General features: G+C 46.9%; 1 protein-coding gene across 2 annotated transcripts in view; it reads left to right on the top strand.

Annotated features, from left to right (window-relative positions):
- Positions 1-19,558, top strand: part of XKR6 (XK related 6) — a 229,799-nt gene that overhangs the window by 23,129 nt on the left and 187,112 nt on the right. The gene's annotated exons all lie outside the window — the stretch shown is intronic.

Below are 19,558 nucleotides of genomic sequence, written 5' to 3'. Positions count from 1 at the left end.
ACATGAGCATTGTAAGACCTTCTCAGGATCAGATCTTGTCTCCCACTTGGGATGCACATGCTAATGAGCAGGGGTGATTTTACACTGAGGCATGAAACCAGGAATAGCTTCAGCAGTGCAGATGCATTCTTGGCTGAGTCATTAAGCTGTGGTTTCTCCTGATTTTTTTCTTTCCTTGCCTTTTGGAGTATTCACCACATGGTCTAGTGAGAGTTGGGTCCCCACTGATTTTGCTACAGCAGGTTGTGGTAGCAGCTGAAGATGCATGGCTTGTTCTGAAGAAAAATGCTGAAAGAGGACAAGCAGTGAGAAGAGAATGTAAGTGTTGCAAGATCTGTTGGCTAAATACTTTGTAGGAGGCTACCAAGTGACGTAGTAACAAATCCTAAAGGCCATAGCTGTTTGCAAAAGAAAAGCTTGTTTCTGATTTCAGCTTCTAGATGACATTTTTTAGCTCCTGCCTTGGAGCTGTCAGGGCAGAGGGGAGGGTTAGGAAGAAGGTGAAGGGCTGGTGGATGAATTGAGGAATATAATAGGATGAATTGAGGAATATAATAGCTTCAACAGTGGCAGCATGAAGTCTTGTGTGGGGTTCTTCTGAATTTCTAAGAGGAGGAAACAAAGTAGAAAAATCTGTTGAGTTCAGTATCTCAAGAGCTTTCTGTGGTCCTGCCTTATAGGAGGGAGAACTCCAAGTAGCTCCAACCTGTTCATGTTGTGCAGTCTACTGTCCTTTCCCATTAAAGTAATTTGTTTTCTCAAAGCAGAACCAAATGTGTAGGACTCTGCTGAGGTTTACTTGATGCATAAACTTTCAATGTCTCTTCCCACTTGCTTCTTTTTTTTCATCATATTTTACATTTCTGAGTGACCTCCTCTTGCATTTCCTTTGGGCCACTGACTGTCTTAGTGCTGCTTTCAAGGTTTGCTTGCAGCAAGCACAAGCAAGCAGGCACCTGTGCTTCATATCACATCTCAAACATGAACCCATCAGCTGCACAATGCCATCTCAGCCCTCTGAAGAGCACAGTCATCCTCTGGTACCCCAGCCCCCTGCTGCTAATTCACCTCCTCTGTCTGAGCACTAAGCTGATCCGGATCCTATGGAGACTTTTCATCTCCAGCAGGACTGCAGGTCACAGGCTCCATGTTCTACAGGATGTGAGTGGAGAGCATTATTGATTAGAATGTTCACTGTAGTTATTTATTGCATTCATTAGCAGGAAAAGATGAGAGAATATCTTACTGTATTAAGTTGTCCCAGAGACACCTAGACAGTGAAAAATAAATAGTCAACAGTGGAGTAGAACTGGTGGAAAGCTGGGATGGTCAATGTAAAGATCTACCACCCAGCCCTTTAAAATGGATAACGTGCAGATTCAGTGTGATTATCATTTTCTGTGGCTGGTGGTGCTGTATGAAGGGACCTAAGTGACTCTTGACTGAGCTAATTGATGTCCATCTCTAGATGGCTGTCTTCCCTATTGCTCAGTGCCCTGACTTTGGATACATGTCTCCACAGGATTTCAGCCAGAGAGAAACACCTCAAAACTGCTCTTCTGTTGTGAACGTAAACTTCTAGCAAAGCAAAGATCTTAGCTAAAATGATTCATGTGATTTGTTGGAAAAGGGAGGTAAAATCCAGAGCAGAGCAAGGCTAATTTCTTGTGCTGCCCATTTAATTTCCTTCTAGTTTACCACCAAGCAGACGTTTTGTTACTGCCAGGGGGAGGTGAATCTGTGCAAAGGGGATTGTAGTGTTTTCTGACTTGACTGGTTGGTTGTCATGGATGTGAGCATGGGGACCTTCTTGCTCTCTGCAACTATGTGAAGGGAGGTTGTGGCAAGGTGGGAGTCAGTCTCTTCTCCCAAGTAGCAAGTGATGAGACGAGAGGAAATGGCCTCAAATTGCACCAGGGAAGGTTTAGGTTGGATGTTAGGAAAAGTTTCTTCCCCAAAAGGGTTGTCAAGCCCTGGACCAGGGTGCCCAGGAAAGTGGTAGAGCTACTATCCCTGGAGGGATTTAAAGAACATGTAGATGTGGTGCTGAGGGACATGGTTTAATAGTGACCTGGCAATGCTGAGTTAATGGTTGGGCTTGATGGCCTCACAGATATTTTTCAACTAAAGTGATTCGAGATTCCATGACATTTACCCAACATTCAGCTTTTACTGGAGGCTTTTTGAACCCAGAATCAGCCCAGAGCCCAGTACTGCAGTTGTGGTGCCCTGTTTCATAAGAAAAAAAACCCCAAACAACCAACTTGTCATTTGGCCAGAGGGGCCTCAGAAAGAGGTCAGTGACATAAGTGGCAGGAGAAGAAATTGAGTGCAGCTGAATTGACAGTGTGGAAGAATGGCCAAACTGTTTTGGCTCTTTTTAGTTCCATAACAAATAAGCAAGCCCCAACCAAACCTACATTTCTGCTTTGCTTTAAGCAGCCATGACTTGGAAATAAAGCCAGCCCACCTTGTGTGCACAGCATAGATCACTGGAGATGAATTTAAAGCAATGAACCCTCTAGCAGCACTTGGATTTTTGTTTTCAATCCTGTTTGTGGCAGGCTGTTAATTTACACAGGGGCTTTACAAACACAGATAAGAGATGCTTTGTGTGGCCAGGGGACTCAATCTTAGAGGCTCAGGCTTTCCAAATGAGGGCTTTGTCTGAGTGCACCCTGAGCAAGTTTGGTAGTGACACCAAGCTGTGTGGTGCACTGGACTCACTTGAGGGAAGGGATGCCATCCAGGAGGATCCTGACAGGCTTGAGAAGTGAGCCAGTGGAGACTGCATGAGGTTCAACAAGTGAAAGTGCAAGGTCCTGCATCTGGGTTGAGTCAGCCCCAGGCACAGATACAGGCTGGGTGCAGAGTGGCTTGAGAGTAGCTCTGAAGAAAAAGCCTTGGGGGTGTTGATTGATGAGAAGTTCCCCATGAGCCAGCAGTGCCCTCATGCAGCCCAGAAGGCAAATCATGTCCTAGGCTGCATCAGGAGGAGTGTGGCCAGCAGGGCAAGAGAGGAGATTGTGCCCCTTTATCCTGCTCTTGTGAGATCCTACCTTGAATACTGTGTCCAGTTCTGGGTCACTATAGTAAGAAGGACACAGAACTGTTGGAGCAAGTCCAGACAAGGGCCACAAAGATGCCCCAAGGGCTGGAACACCTCTGCTGTGAAGACAGACTGAGGGAGCTGGAGTTCTTCAACCTGGAGAAGAGAAGACTGGGGGGACTTTTAGCTGCCTTCCAATATCTGAAGAGAACCAATTGGAAAGCTAGAGAGGGGCTTATCATAAGGGTGTCTAGCAACAGGACTAGGGGGGGAATGGTTTGAAGCTGAGGGAGAGCAGGTTTAGACTGGATCTTAGGAAGAAGTTCCTCAATATGAGGGTGGTGAGACTCTGGAATAGGCTGCCCGGAGTGGCTGTGGGTGTCCTTTCCTGGAGGTAAGGCAAGGTTGGATGAGACCTTGAGCAACCTGATCTGGTTGAGAGGCATCCCGTGGCAGGGGGGTTGGAGCAGATGATCTCTGAGGTCCCTTCCAACATTGGACATACTGTGAGTCTGTAAGTTGTCCAGGTATTAGGGCATCTCCTCATTTCCTCGTGTACCTGCTGCCTGGCATCTGTGAGTGATCCTGGAGCCAAAGCCTGGTTTTGTCTATGAATATTGCTTCACACAGGAGGGCTCCAATTCCCAGGTGGGCACAGGGCTTTGTTTTGATGTTGGCTGCAGCTTCAGAAATGATGAATACTGGACTGAGGAGGTGAGATGCCAGCTCATGTAACCATGGTTGGAGAAGCAAACCCAGGCTGATGTTGATACCCAGCTCCATGTGTGTGTATAAATAATGTGCCTGTTTTGACAAGCACTGTTTAATATCTGACAATCAGTGAGCTGGACAAAGGGATTGAGGGCACCTTCAGGAAGTTTGCAGGTGACACCAGGTTGAGTGGAAGTGTTGATCTACTTGAGGGTAGGGAGGCTCTACAAAGGGATCTGGATGGGCTGGATCGATGGGCCAAGGCCAGTGGGATGAAGTTCAGCAAGGCTAAATGCCACATCTTGCAGGTCTAGAGCATAAGTCTGCCGAGGAGTAGCTGACAGAATTTGGGTTGTTTAGCCTAGAGAAGAGTAGTCTGAGGGGAGACCTTCTCATTCTTTACAACTACCTGAGTGGAGGTTGTAGTGAGGTGGGTGTTGGTCTGCTAGAGGAAACAGCCTCAAGTGTTGCCAAGGGAAATTGTGAAGCCCTGGAAGAGTCTACCCAGGGAACTGGTGGAGTCACCATTCCTGGAGGTATTTAAAAGCCATGGAGAGTGGTGCTGAGGGGCATGGCTTAGTGGTGTGACTTGGTGGTTGGACTTGACCTTCAAGGTCTTTTCCAGCCTTTGTGATTCTGTGGTTCGAGGACATCACGTGTGTAATAATGACAGTTCTTGTTGCACATCAGCCTTGCTTCTTGATTCAGGAAGGATCCTCTTCATGTTGGAGGCACAGGGAGTTTGGGACATGATAGTCCAGGTTACATCTTTAAGCATGCTCTAATGCAGTGTGCTAGTCCTCAGGAGGTTTTTCTCTTGCTCATGACTGCTCGAGCATCAAGCACTCCAGGCAGGCTGAAAAGTGTGAGTGCTTCCTGCAGGAGCTTTTTGTGTTCTCCTGGTGCCAAATGGGTGAAAATCCCTGATGTGGTTGTGGCAAACTGCAGAGCTGGCAGGCGAAGCAATAAATCAGAGACCCTGGGAACGTTCTGGGGAGATGATCGTTAACCAGCATTCATGTGTAAAGAGCAGCGTCTAGACAGTCAAACGCTGCTAATAGCCTTTGATTAACCATTTTTGTTTTGTTCTTGCTCAGTGTGGTAATCACTGTGATTAAAATGCTTAGCCACTGTGGAGCTAGAAGTTGTATAAATTAGTAAGTAAGCAAATCCAAACAGATGGGGCAGGGAAAATTAGTGTCTGTGGCAGAGCCAGCGTTAGACAAGGCAAGGCCAAGGAAGATTCAGGGGGAGACCCTAAATAATGTGAGAAAAGCAAATATGCCTGTCCAGTGGGGCTGCTAGACCTTCCCAACCTCCTGCTCCTATAAAGCTTTGCCTCCTCAAGCCCTTTTTTCTCTGCCTCTAGAGCCTGTTGCTGTCCTCACCTGATCCACCAGGTTGCAGGCTGAGCTGGGATCAGATCTGGAGCATCTGCCCAGGATGCAGTGTGGATGCTGTCCCCGTGCTGCAAAGCATTACAGGCCAAGGACCTGGGGAGAGGGTTGGCCACTCACTTCAGGCTCAAGATTGATCCAGCTTTCTAGTTATTTAGCTTGCTTTCTTTTTTTTTTTTTATAGCGATAGCAAAGTTGTAGCAATAGGAGGAGGGGCAATGGTTTGAAACTAAAGCAGGGTAGATTTAATTTGGACATCAGGAGGAAGTTCTTTAGAGTGAGAGTGGTGAAATATTGGAACAGGCTGCCCAGGGGTGTGATTGTGGCCCTGTTCCTGGAGACCTTCAAGATCAGACTTGATGTGATCCTGGGCAGCCTGATCTAGTTGGAGGTGTCCCTGTTGAGTGCAGGGGGGTTGGACAAGATGATCTTTGAGGGTCCCTTCCAACTCAGGACAGTCTGTGAATCTCTTCTACTGCTATTCAACCTCTCCACCACCAAATGTGTGTGGAAACCATCTTGCAGTGGGAGGACTGACTGATTTAAGCTGTTTGGCTTAGGGCTAAAGTCCTCATCTGATGCTGATTTTCAAGGAAGAAGCAGAGCTGGCAGGGGTGGGAGAGGCACCTTGCACTACGTGTAAGCTCAGGAGACTTGATAGGTGTCAAAATGCATCAAAATCCAAAGTCAGCCTTGTCGTCTCTAAAGAGAAGTCACAGTTCAAACAGGTGAGCACAGTGGTTCCTCTCTGGTAGGCTTAGACAAGAGATAGAATTACCTGGAGGAGGGAGTGTGTGTGAGGTGACACCATGCTAACAGCACTTGTTGTTCTTCCTTCTCCTTAATCTGTTTGGTTTTGTGGGTTTTTTGGTTTTGTTGTTTGTTTGCATGAATTTTGGGCGTCTTTTTCATGTATTTTTTTTTTTTTTGGTAGAACTGTGAAAAAATGAAATGAGCAGGCTTTTGCCTATCATAGAATCAGTCAGGGTTGGAAGGGACCACAAGGATCATCCAGTTCCAACCCCCCTGCCATGGGCAGGGACACCTCACACTAGATCAGGCTGGCCAGAGCCTCATCCAGCCTGGCCTTAAACACCTCCAGGGATGGGGCCCCAACCACCTCCCTGGACAACCCATTCCAGGCTCTCACCACTCTCATGGGGAAGAACTTCTTCCTCACGTCCAGTCTGAATCTCCCCACTTCCAGCTTGGTTCCATTCCCCCCAGTCCTGTCACTACCTGATACCCTAAAAAGTCCCTCCCCAGCTTTCTTGTAGCCCCCCTCAGATATTGAAAGGCCACAAGAAGGTCACCTCAGAGTCTTCTCTTCTCCAGACTGAACAGCCCCAACTCTCTCAGTCTGTCCTCATAGCAGAGGTGCTCCAGCCCTCTGGTCATCCTGGTGGCCCTTCTCTGGACACCTTCCAGCATGTCCATATCCCTCTTTTAACAGGGGCTCCAGAACTGGATGCAGTACTCTAGGTGGGGTCTCAGCAGAGCTGAGCAGAGGGGGAGAATCACCTCCCTTGCCCTGCTGGCCACACTTCTCTTGATGCAGCCCAGGATCTGGTTGGCTTTCTGGGCTGCGAGTGCACACTGACAGCTCCTGGTGAACTTCTCCTCCACCAGCACCCCCAAGTCCCTCTCCTCAGGGCTGCTCCCCAGCCAGCACATCTCTATGATGTGCTTGGATCTGTATCTGGGATTTCCAATTTCCCTTCTGATCAAAAGGCTTCCTAAACCTTTCAGAAGTGCTCTCCTAGGCTGGCTGCACTCACAGAAACACGAGAGCTTTGTTTCTGCTGGTGTCTGTCTCTTCAAAGTGGCTAAAACATGGCACAGCCACCAGCTTGATCCTGCTCACGTCAGTGCTGCTGGGCCTGGGCATCGTGGAGCTCGGTGTACCCAGTGTACAGCTCCTCATTTTCCACTTGCTCCAGCCCTGTCCTGTGTATCTGATGGTCCTAGGATAAGACACTGTGAAAAGCTGAAAATTCTTGCTTATAAGCCAGCAATGTGCACTGACAGCCCAGGAGCCAGCTGTATCCTGGGCTGCATCCAAAGCAGTGTGGCCAGCAGGTTGAGGGAAGGGGATTCTGTCCCTCTGCTCCACTCTGGTGAGACTCCACCTGAAATGCTCTGTCTGAGACATGGACCTGTTGGACTGGGTCCAGAGTAGGTCACAAAATGATCTGAGAGATGGAACTCCTGTGCTGTGAGGACAGGCTGAGAGAGTTGGGGTTGTTCAGCTTGGAGAAGAGAAAGCTCTGGGGAGATCTTACTGTGGCCTTTCAGTGCTTAACGGGGCCTGTAGAAAAGATGGGGACAGACTTTTCAGCAGAACCTCTTGCAACAGAACAAGGGGTGGTGGTCTTAAACTGAAAGGGGAGATTCAGAATAGATAGAGCAAAGATTTATTTTTTATGCTGAGGGTGGTGAAGCACTGTTCCAGGTTGTCCAGAGGTGGTAGATGTCCCATCCCTGGAAACATTCCAGGTCAGGCTGCACGGGTCTGTGAGCAACCTGGTCTAGTGAAAGATATCCCTTTATAGGTCCCTTTCAACTCAAAATATTCTATGATGCTGAATTTGATCTGAGCCAGTGCCAAATCAATGTCTGTGTGGTCCTGTTCAGGCTAAGCTGAGTTTTGTTCTTGCTTTGTTTTTCTGTGCCAGAGGGATTGTTACTGATAATGCAGCAACATCACTACTGGACATTGGGCTGAGGAGCAGCAAAAGCTTTTGGGCTGTGGGACAAGCAAGGCTGGATGGGGATGGGTATTTTGGAGAGAAGGTTTCTGCTTGGAGCTCAGCAGTGTAGTGTCAGCACCTCTGTGGGGTTCAGGATGAGCCAGCACTGCTCAGACACTTAAGTGGCAGGAGCTGAAATCCTGTCCCTACTGGAGCCCACGGGGGCAAGGTATCACAGGAGGCCACCTCTGCTAGTTTGTGCTTGAGTGAACTGGGGGGTGGGGAGGTTCTCCATCCCTTGAAGTGCTGAAAGCAGCTTGTGTTTTGGTGAACACGTGCTGTGGAGATGTGTTGCTGGTGGGTGCGTGGGCCTGGCAGTCAGCAGCAGATGGATTCAAAAAGCCTCATAAGAGACAGCAAGGAGAGCTCCAACTGAACAGATTTCCAGGAGAAATCACACGCTTGATGAACTCTGAGGCTGCCTTCCTGGCTCCTGGTACTCTTCTCTGACCCCAGGCAATACTGTAGCATTTAAAAGTCACTCTGCCTGTTTGTTTGATTTTTCTGTTTTGTTTTGTTTGGGTGTTTTGTTTGGGGTTTTTTTAATTTCCCCATCCTTTTAAAGTGTTTCCCTCCTGTCCTTACATGAACCATGCATCTTGAGAGCAGCCCTGTAAAGCTACTGGTGGATGAAAAGCTGGACATGAGCCAACAATGTGCACTTGCAGCCCAGAAGGCCAATCACATCCTGGGCTGCATCAAAAGAAGTGTGGCCAGCAGGTCAAAAGAGGTGATTCTGCCACTCTGTCCTGGTGAGACCCCTCCTGGAGTACTGCATCCAGCTCTGGGGCCCTCAACACAAGAGACTTGGACCTGCTGGAGTGGGTCCAGAGGATAGCCACAAAGATGACCAGAGGGCTGGAGCACCTCTCCTATGAAGGCAGGCTGAAAGAATTTGGTCTGTTCAGCTTGGAAAGCTGAGACCTTATAGCTGCATTTCAGTATCTGAAGGGCACCTCAAGGAAGGCTGTGGAGGGACTGTTTAGAAGGGCTTGTAGCAATAGGACATGGGACAGTGGTTTGGAACTGGATCAGGGTAGATTTAGGTTGGCCACCAGCAGTGGTACACTAGAACAGGCTGCCCAGGGATGTGGTGGAGGCTGCTTTCCTGGAGACCTTCAAGATCAGACTTGCTGTGGCCTTGGGCAGCCTGATCTAGTTGGAGGCATCCCTGCTGACTTGCAGGGGGGTTGGACAAGATGACCTTTGAGGGTCCCTTCCAACCCAGTCTAGTCTGTGAATCTCTAAGATTCAACCCAGTGTATGTACCTTAAAAAGCTGGCCTTATTCAACACTCTCCTAGGGTGACTGAGACATGAATATAGAGCCCAGTGTGTTAAGCTGCCCAGTGACCACAATTCCAAGTGCATTGCAAATATTTTATTTGCAGCATGATAAGGGTTTTTCAGAAGCTGCTCAATTGTTACTGCCAGGAAAATGCTGACATCTATTTTATGTAACACATCAGATGTGATGCAGACTTGCTTTGCAGAACTTGAGTAGCATTGCTACGGCCAATTGTTCAGCACAGCGTTTTGCTACGTTTTCTGACATGCTTAATAAAGATATTTTCATGAGTAGAGGTTCAGGCTGAATGCCATTAACTGCTGCCTTTCTGAGGAAGCTGAACACAGCTCGCAGTGCTACACTCTGCAGGTTTTGCTCAGCAGCCCATTAGGTAGGACTTCAGAGCATTCAAACCCTGGAAATAAAAAGCACCTGCACTGGATGGTCTAACCTGGTCCACTGCTTTCTGCCCATCAGTTAGGACAAGGCAAAGCTGGGGGGGCATTTCCCCAGGGATTAGGATAGAGGTGATTGAATATCCTGGCACACAGGAGATCTGGCAGAGAATAGAAGGCAAGAGTCTGCTGTCAGCCTTTGTTACCCTGTGATATCCATGTGTTGCCTTGGCAGAGTACAGAATCCATAGACTTGAGTCCTGTGCAGCCAGAATATGAAATTGTTGTGTCAGTAGAACAGGAGCTGGATCTTGTAATTGGTTTAACCTGGATTTAGTTTTCTTTTCCACTTAGAATCTTCTGCAGTGGTTACCTGCAGGGCTGTTCTGGCTTTGCATGTGCTGGGAGAAAATATTCTGCCAGTGGAGTTTCAAAGGATGGTATGGTTGACAGCAAGTTACTTTGGATGTCTCTGTACTTAAAAGAGTTCTAGGAGAGTGCTGAATCACTGAACATCCCTGTGGAGAGGGGATCAGGCTCATATCACATCCCTTCACAAAGAGGGTTTACCTGCTCCTCAGACACAACTAAGTCTCTCCAACTACTGTGGTTTTGTGCTTAGTTTGTAAGGTTGAGGAATTTTCACCAGAGTAAAAAAAAAAACAACCCCAAACCCCAAAATGGCCTTGATGCCATTCAGTGAGACCTAGACAGGCTGGAGAGCTGGACAGAGAGGAACCTATTGAAGGCCAACGAGGCCAAGTGTAGGATCCTGCACCTAGGAAGGAGTAATAACCCCATGCACCAGTACAGGTTAGGGGTTGGCCTACTGGAAAGCTGCTATGTGGAGAAAGACCTGGGAGTCCTGATGGAGACATTCCAAACATGACTGGGTGCAATGCTGTGCAACCTCTTCTGGGTGTCCCTGATAGATTTGTCAGAGGGGTTGGACTAGATGATCTCCAGAGGTCCCTTCCAACCTCTAGCATTCTGTGATTCTGGGATTCTATGTTTAACTTCTGTCACTGAGAAAACTGCAGGAGAGAAGAGATTATACAAGTGTCCTGTTTGACCACGTGAGCTTGTAAGAAAGCTAGCAGTGCAAGAGAGTGATGGAGGCTAGGAACAGTGTGAAGGAGAGAACAGGATCTTCAATGCTCCTTTCACAGATCCCAAGGATACCCCAGTTTGGTGCAGAAACAGAAGCAGGGAGTAGCAGAGGATTGAGTTATCATTTTGCATAGATCTGGGCAGCTTCTGAGTTGCTTTAAATAAGCACTTTGAAGATATCATGAGGTAAACAGTAAATTGTGCACAAGTTGGAGGTCTGGGGAAGGATGGATTGCAGAAGTGAGATCTAAGATGTTGGGCAGTGAGGGAGCTGGACTCTGAAATTCTAGAGAATCTGTAGTGAGGAATGTGGCAGAGTGGCTAGAAAAAGGCAACGTGATCAAGTGAAACAAAACGACGTCTAAAGTTAGCTGCAGCGTGATGTGAAGCCAGCACGCTGCTGAGAGCTGGTGGGAGCTTTGTCACTGCTGCAACGCTGTCACCCTGCTGTCATGAAAGCTTTAGTACATCCCTATTTTCTTCCTGTACAAGGAGACTCCTTCCCAATTTGATTTGGTACCTGCAGATCAGGGTGACTAGTATTTAGATGAGATCGTGGGTGCGTTTATGTTACTTTTTAAAACCCTTAGCAGAAGACCTGATTAGCACTTTCCTTCATGATGTTTAGCTGCTTCTCTTGATGTGCTGTTACATTCTTGTCAAGGAAGATGCAGCTGAATGCTGAAAAAAAAGCAGAAAGCACGTGGTCATCAGTCTTCTTTTGAAATCAGTTGGTGCTTGTGATGATCAACCTGTGCAGGAGAGACTGCATCAGTCCCTGGAGGAACTTCTGAACATTACCAATTTCAGCCAGACTTCTCAGTGTAGGTTTTGAAGGTACCAAATAGATGAAGAGTCTGTGAAAGTGGAGAGGAGAAAATAAAAAGCCTCTTATGCTCCCCATGGAGTAAAAGCTCTGTTAGACAGTCCGTGAGTGAGTTCACCACTCATGATGTGCCTGAGCATTATCAACCTCCCTGCTTATATATAGAGGTGGCCATCCTGTGAAGACAGGCTGAGAGAAGTTGGGTTGTTCCTCCTGGAGAAGAGAAGGCTTTGAGGTGATCTTATAGCAGCCTTCCAGTATTTGAAGGGGGCCTGCAGGATATCTGAAGAGGACCTTTCTACAATTGCATGTAGTGATAGGCTGTGGGGTAACAACTTCAAACTGGAAGAAACTAGGTATAGATTAGACATTAGGAGGAAATGCCACACCATGAGGCTGGTGAGGCACCAGAACAGGTTGCCCAAAGAAGTTGTGGAGGCTCCAACCCTGGGAGTGTTCAAAGCTAGATTGGATGGAGTCTGGAGCAACCTGGTCTGGTAGGAGATGCCCCTGTCCATGTCAGGGAGGTTGAAACTAGGTGATCTTTAAAGGTCCCTTCCAACCCAAACCATTCTATGATCTCATTGCTTTTTCACAAGTAAGTTGTTTCAGAAGTGATGCCAAACCTGAGTCCAGGGCTCTGACTTTCCTCCTGCAGCTGCTGCCTGTCCCAGCTCAGACACAGGGTCTCCAAGTTATCACAGTGCCCAGCACTATGGCAGGGGTGTGTGATGGATCTCAGCATGTTCTGTAGCTCTCTGCCTGCTCTGTATGTTGGCCTGGTTACTGAGATGTTGTTCGATTGTGTTGGTTTAACTCAGTGGGAGGTTATTTGAGAAGGAAATGAAAGGCTCAATGAGCAGTGAATGCTTGAAGAGGCGTTAGAGAGGCACCACAGCCAAGGCACAGCCAAGGAGTCTGCTTTCCTTTTTCTGGGCTGAATTTTAGTGCAAGAGGAGTTTCTTTCCCAGTATTCTTTTTCTTTTTTTTTTTTTTTTCCCTGAAAAACTTAATAGCAAATCTAAGGCTTCTAAGACCTAGAAGCCTAGATCTAGAAGGCTTCTAGATCTTGGTTTGGGATGGAAGGAGACCTTAAAGATCATCTAGTTCCAACTCCCCTGCTGTGGGCAGGGATGCTTCTCACTAGATCAGGTTACTCAAAGCCCCATCCAGCCTGGCCTTGGATGCTTCCAGGGAGGAGACATCCACACCTTGTCTGGGCAATTTGTCTTTGCATTTAGATTGTGCTGGTGACTATTGCTGTTGGCCAAGGTGGAATGCAGTTGTCAGAGGAGCAATGGGAAGAGTGCTCTCATGTGTAGATAAGAGCTCTTGCATGTTTGTTATTGTTGTTTCAAGCAAAGTTTTCACTGCTGCCAGGTGGAAGGCACCAAATGTGGCAGAGGCTGAATGTGGAAGGCTTCACTGAAGGAGATGCTAAGACCAAGTGTTGACTTCTTTCTCCAATTGTTGCCTTCTTTCTCCATATTTTATGCACTTGGATTATCAGTTGCTTTTCAGAAAGGAGCCCTTCTTAATTACCCCTTTGATTTATTCATCTTTGCCAAAGTGTTTTTCACATGATCAGTGAAAGAAGGTGGCAGTGTGCCTGTTTTCTGTTCTGAGCAAGATGCTGCAGTGCTCTTAGACCTCGCATCTGCCTGTACCTCTCATAGCTGCCTGCACATCATTCTCCACTTGTTGAGCATTCCCTGTTTGGCATTTCTGCTTGGGTACGTGTGAATTTGTACTGCTGATACTACAGCCGAAGTGCACTGTGAGATCAGATGATTTATAAAAGGGAGGATGAAAAAAATCTCATTTCACGAAAATAAATCTTGTGAAACCACATCTAACTTTTAAAGTGAGCAAGAATATCACTTCAGAGATGGAGTCTGTGAAGTTATGCTCTTAAGAGACAGAGGACAGTCTCTCTTTTGGCTTCAGGGCATTAAAACTCAACCTCTGATCTTGATGTTGTCTAAGAGATGACCTGATGGATCAAAACCCCATGGCATGTGCAGTGATGGCATTCTGCTGGGTTTAATACAGCTTTTGTTTGCCAGGGACTGAATTGCTGCCCTTGAATGGACCCTGTGGATGGGCATCATAGAATCATAGAATCAATCAGGTTGGAAGAGACCTCTAAGATCATCCAGTCCAACCCATCACCCAGCCCTATCCAATCAACCAGACCATGGCACTAAGTGCCTCATCCAGGCTTCTCTTGAACATCGTCAGGGACGGTGACTCCACCACCTCCCTGGGCAGCACATTCCAATGGGCAATTACTCCCTCAGTGAAGAACTTCCTCCTAATATCCAGCCTATACTTCCCCTGGCACAGCTTGAGACTGTGTCCTCTTGTTCTGGTGCTGGTTGCCTGGGAGAAGAGACCAACCCCTACCTGGCTACAACCTCCCTTCAGGTAGTTGTAGTCAGCAACATGGTCACCCCTGAGCCTCCTCTTCTCCAGGCTAAACACCCCCAGCTCCCTCAGTCTCTCCTCATAGGGCTTGTATTCCAGGACAATCCCTGGTGACTTCTAAACCAAGGAAAGCAGCTTGACCCTCCCTAAAGGACTTAACAGACCTTGGTTCGGTCCTTTCAGCGCTGTTAGTGCTGCAGACGGTCTCCAGAGTGGTTTTGGCAGAGCAAGGTTTGGCACCAGTGCAGCATCACCTGGTAGCACCCTCCCTCAATTAAATCTTGGCACGGCCCAGCTGTGCTAGCTGCTGACTTAGATCCTGCCCCCAAAGTTCCTCATCTAGGACACGTGGCAGTGAACGAGGCTGTAGTACAACGGTGCTGCTTTGTCAGCAGCAGCAGATTTGGGTGAAGTTCGGCCACAGAAGTTTTTCTAAGACAGGGCAGGTGGAAAATGAAAAACCTTGCATCACTTGAGAAAGGATGTTCTTCATCTGCTCACCCAGGAGTACATCAAGTAGTTGTGAAGGAGAAGCCTTTATGTGATTTGATGGTTCTAAATGGGTTAAAAGGGCTCAATGCCTTTGCTTTTAGCACAGCAGAAAGTCAGTAACAAATTCCTCCAGCTCCTTTTCCAGGCTGCAGGCAGTTTCTAGTAATTCTCTACAGAGGAAAGTGGAAGGAGTGGCTTGATGGGAATTTTCCTTTCCCATCTCCTGAAGAGTTTTGGTCCCTTACAGAGGTACAACACAGTCCAAGGTGGGCCACTGCTCTGATACACATCCATTTAAATGTGTTGCCAGCAATGAATATCACTTGTTGAAGAGAGGTATGAAAAGGGGACCCAAATTAGGATAAGGATTAGAGCCATTTGCAATTTAGAGTTCTTCAAGAGGAGGAAACACAGGTTCTCTTCATCATTCTCTTCCTTCTTAATTCTGTTGAAGTCTTGAAAGTGGATATTGATGGTTTATGAGCAACTTAATGCTCATAATGGTGAGACACTGGAACAGATTGCCTAGGGAGGTGGTGGAAGCCCCATTACTGGAGGATTTTAAGGTCAGGCTGGATGGGGCTCTGAGCAACCTGATCTAGTGTGAGGTGTCCCTGCCCATGGCTGGGGAGCTGGTAGTAAATGATTCTTGAGGTCCCTTCCAACCCTGACAATTCTATGATTCTATGAAAATAAAAATACTTTTGATAGTGAATAGCTTCAAAGTTTGGGACAAGTTCTATTCTTGGCATTTGTGTATCTGGCATGGATTAATGCACCAGGAAAATGCATCAATTCCATTGCAAAGTCTTCCCATATCACTTTATCCCCTCTGTAATTTAGGTGAAACACTGAGGGTAGGAGTAATAGGAGGAGGTTATTAAGTCCAGGCATTGAAAAACATCATTTGGGATGAGGTGAGGGAAGAGTATTGCAGAAATGTAAGTACATGATTTTGTGAAAGAGAAAGAAAAAAAAAAAAAAAGGAATGACTAGTAGAGCTTTCTAGTCTCTTGAGTGTGTCACTGGTATTCCACTAAAGTAAAATGTTCTGGTTTGAGCTAGAACAGAAGCAATTCTGCTCAGTGATTTTACTTCTCGGCTCAGTCTCCTCTCAGCAATGGCATTTCTGAAGCTAACAGCATGTTTGCACAGACAGTGGCTGCTGCTACCAGTGACACACATTGATATTTGTAGTTAGGGTTGGGGTGCAGCCCCAGGTCACTGCTAAATCATGTGTACTGTGTTTGGAGTGCAGCAAGTAGAAGGTGGCACCTGTAGGAGGGAGTGGACAGCAAGATGATCCTAACGTGACCAGCAAGGGATTGCCATCCCATGTATGTCATATTCAATATAAAGATGAGGAATCATGAGGGTTAAGTCCCTTCATCAAAGGCCACTGTCTGAGGAGGACTCTGTCCATTCTGCCTTCAATCCCAAACCATTACTTCTTGAATCCAGTTCCAGAATGCAGCTCCTTATTCTGGTTCCCATCTGCCAGTAAGTCAAGTCTGTGACTCCTGCCACAGCCTCAATGGTGACAGTGACATAACTGCCATCAGTGGGGTTTGGTTTGATAATATTTTGTGTATAGTAGTTGAATGGATAGGGCTGGGTGATAGGTTGGACTGGATGATCTTGGAGGTCTCTTCCAACCTGGTTGATTCTATGATTCTATACATTGCATGTTATTATTAATATTTTCATTAAAGCTGCTTTAGGTTTCCAACCCGTAAGTCTCTTTCCCTTATTCCCTTTCTCTTCCCCTGTGGGAAGGGAGAGGGGTCAATAGAGAACATTTGTCACTCATCCAGTGGCCATCCCAGCCCTAAACCTTGACAAGTTCCCAGCCCAACTTGACACAGGCAGATAAATGTCCAACTTCTGCTTTCACTCTTGCCAATTAGCCATGGGGGAATTCAGAGCTGCATTGCTCTCTGGAAGAGAAAACCAATGCAAGGTAGCTTTGTGCTGGTGAGAACATGAAATGTGCTCATTGAAGGCATCATTTAATGTTTATTTTAAAACATCAGGGATCACAGGGATGTAGTAACTTCAGGTTAGTGATTTTCATTAAGAAAAGCACCACACAGTCAGTGCACTGTGAGGCTGCTGAAGCAGCGATGCAAACATTTTTAGGTTTGTAGGAAATCTGTGTCACACTTCCAAAGTTTATAGCTGTGGGTAGGAGGAGAAGTGTCATCTTATCTCCAGGATCTAAAACATCCTGATTGTATCACATAGAATCAACCTCCAAAATTCATTCCTGCACAGAGAAACCCAGTCAGATAAAATTGCTTAGTTTGGCAGAAGGACTTTGAAGCTTTGTGACCATTGGCATTTGTGTCAAGCTAAGGTTATTTACAAGCTGCTATGAAGGAGCTTAACTAATCACTAGCAGCATTGGCCACTTTTTCATCTCTTGGAGAGAAAGACTATCAAATCCTTGAGTTTTGAATGGGGTTGAAGAGGTTTTACACCTTGAGGCATCATGTTATGAGCTATGCTAGAAGCACAGCAGGGCAGGTAGGGTTCATTTTGCTTTCAGTATGCAAAAAATCAGTACATAGAAGGTAGACAGTCTTCACCAGCAAGGTCTCCTAGGTCTCTGTGCTCAGCAAAGGGATTTGAGATGCAGAGGAACATCAGCAGTAGCTGTGGAAGTCTTCAGAGAAGGATACTCCCCAACTTCTCTGGGCAGCCTATTCCACTTCTCCATCATCTTCAAAGGAAAGTTTTTCATTAAGTTCAAGTGAAACCTTCTGTGGTCTAGTTTGTAGCTGTCATCCCTTGTTCTGTCACTGGGCAGCACTGAAAAGAACCCATCCCCATGGCTTCTACCCTTTAGGTATTTACAGGAAGATATTTATCAGGAAGTCATGAGATTTGAAAAGGACAAGTGCTGCATCCCAACCCCATCCAAGGACAAGTGTCCATCCTAAGTCCTACACTTGGAATGTACAACCCTTTACCACAGCCCAGACTGGGGATGAGCTCACAGGGGCTTGCTGAAAAAGACTCAGAGGTTGTGCACTTGGATGCTGGCAGCAGGGGAAGCCACCAGCATCCTGGACTCTTTGAACAGCAGCACACCCTGTAGACAGAGGAAAGTGACTTGACCCCATGTGCTTGGCATACACAAAATCTGTATCCAGTTTTGTGCCTTGTAATACAAGAAAATGTTCGACAAACTAGAGAGAGTTCATCAAGATGGCTGCCTTCTGAGAGAAAAGCATTTACCTGTAATGTGCACGTATTTTCTGTAAGATCTCAGATGCTGTGATAAAAAACGAGGTGGATCAGCCTGTCTGTATAGGGGTGTTGTTGAGTGCTGCATGTACAGGTTGCAAAACCAGAGTTAAGCCAAGCAGACAGTTAAACATTCCCAGAATTATCTAAGGGTTTTTTTTTTTTTTTCTGCTGTTGAGGCTGAGAACCAGAAGCATGTGTTCTCCCAGAGCATAGCTGGGTCTGTTGGCAAAACTGTTACAAAACATCTATGAAAACTAAGAAGTGGGTTGAACTTCCCAGGTTTTACATTTGCAGGAGAGGCAGTCAAGATTTCTCCACCAGCAACAGATTGCTGCACCAAATCCAAATTAGGTGGTTACCATCTGCTTTCACACAGGCTTTGAAAACACAGACCAAACCCTCCACAGCATGGGTGAGGAGGACGGTGGGAGAGTGTTTACAAATCTGTGTTTACAGGATTTGGGATTAATGTGCAGCTTTATTTAGAATCAGATTCAGCTTGAATAAGACTTTGGCTGAAATGCTGAGTGCCACTCCCTTTGGGTGTAATTTCAAAGATCAGATTCTCAAACTTCTCTCTACCAAAATATGTGGATCCCACCCAGTCCAGTTTGATAGTATAATCCTGGAATGTGTATTTTGACACCTTTCTGCTCTCAGGCCACTATAACAGGCTCAGATGATACATTCTGGAGTCTCAGTGGTGCAGCAGAATCCCTCAGGTTTTTTTGAGAGAAGGAGAATAAGGGTTTACGACTGTAGGGCTGAGTCTAGTGTAGGCTACACAGTTGGGTGGAGAGAAACCTAATGAAGTTTAAGAAGGGCAAGTGTAGGGTCCTGCAGCTAGGGAGGAATGACTCCATGCATAATCCAGGTTAAAGGTTGAACACAGGAGATTCCATCTGAACATGAAGAAAAACTTCTTTAAGGATGACAGGACACTGGGAGGATGACAGGACACTGGAACAGGCTGCCCAGAGGTGTTGTGGAGCTTCCTTCTCTGAGGATATTCCAAACCTGCCTGATGCAATCCTGTGCAACCTGATCTAGGTGACCCTGCTGTAACAGGAGGACTAGATGATTTCTAGAAGTTCCTTCCAAATTTACCATGTTGGCATTCCATGATTCTGCATGGATAACTGAGTTCTGGAGCAGGATGTCCTGACCCAGACAGAAGTGAGACATCTCAGAGTGAAATCAGAGGGTGAATCGAACTCGCCACGCTGCTGCTGGGGCACATTGTGTCTGAGCCATACAGGTGTGTCTTCTATTTTTAGTCTTATGTGTTTAAAAAAAATATAACAAAATGGGAAAACTGCTGTTGGCTCTGCAGTTGAAGTCCACCAGAAGCTGGAGCAAGCACTGATGGGGAGGCGTTAGGGCAAGGTGCTTGTTCCAGGCTTCTCCTTCTGCCCTGATCTCCAGCATCCCCATCAGTGCATCACTGTAAGGTCACCTCTTGTTCAGTGCTTTTGAGGATGACACGTTGCTGCAAGCAAGGAATTGTCAGATGGTGACCCTGGTCAGCACAAACAACTGGAGGCATCAGTCAATCTGCAGAGTCCCTTGTGAGACCAAAGGAGCAGTGTGCCTGAGGTCAGGTGGTGTGACCCACAGTGAATAGAGATACACTGGTAAGGAGCAGGGCTCCTGGCACACAATGCGAGGCTTCGTGATTCCATTTGGCCTGGCCGATACAGCTGATGTCACAGCTTGCATCAGGTTGGAAGGGACCCTCAGAGGTCATCTTGCCCAACCTCCCTGCACTGAGCAGGGATGCCTCCAAATAGATCAGGCTGCTTGGGGCCACATCAAGTCTGATCTTCAGTGCCTCCAGGGACAGGGCCTCAATCACATCCTGG

The sequence above is a fragment of the Indicator indicator genome, chromosome 9, assembly GCF_027791375.1.
Source record: "Indicator indicator isolate 239-I01 chromosome 9, UM_Iind_1.1, whole genome shotgun sequence".
In the NCBI taxonomy this organism is placed as follows: domain Eukaryota; kingdom Metazoa; phylum Chordata; class Aves; order Piciformes; family Indicatoridae; genus Indicator; species Indicator indicator.
Note: the sequence above shows the minus strand (reverse complement) of the source record. Positions and strands in the feature narration are given on the sequence as shown.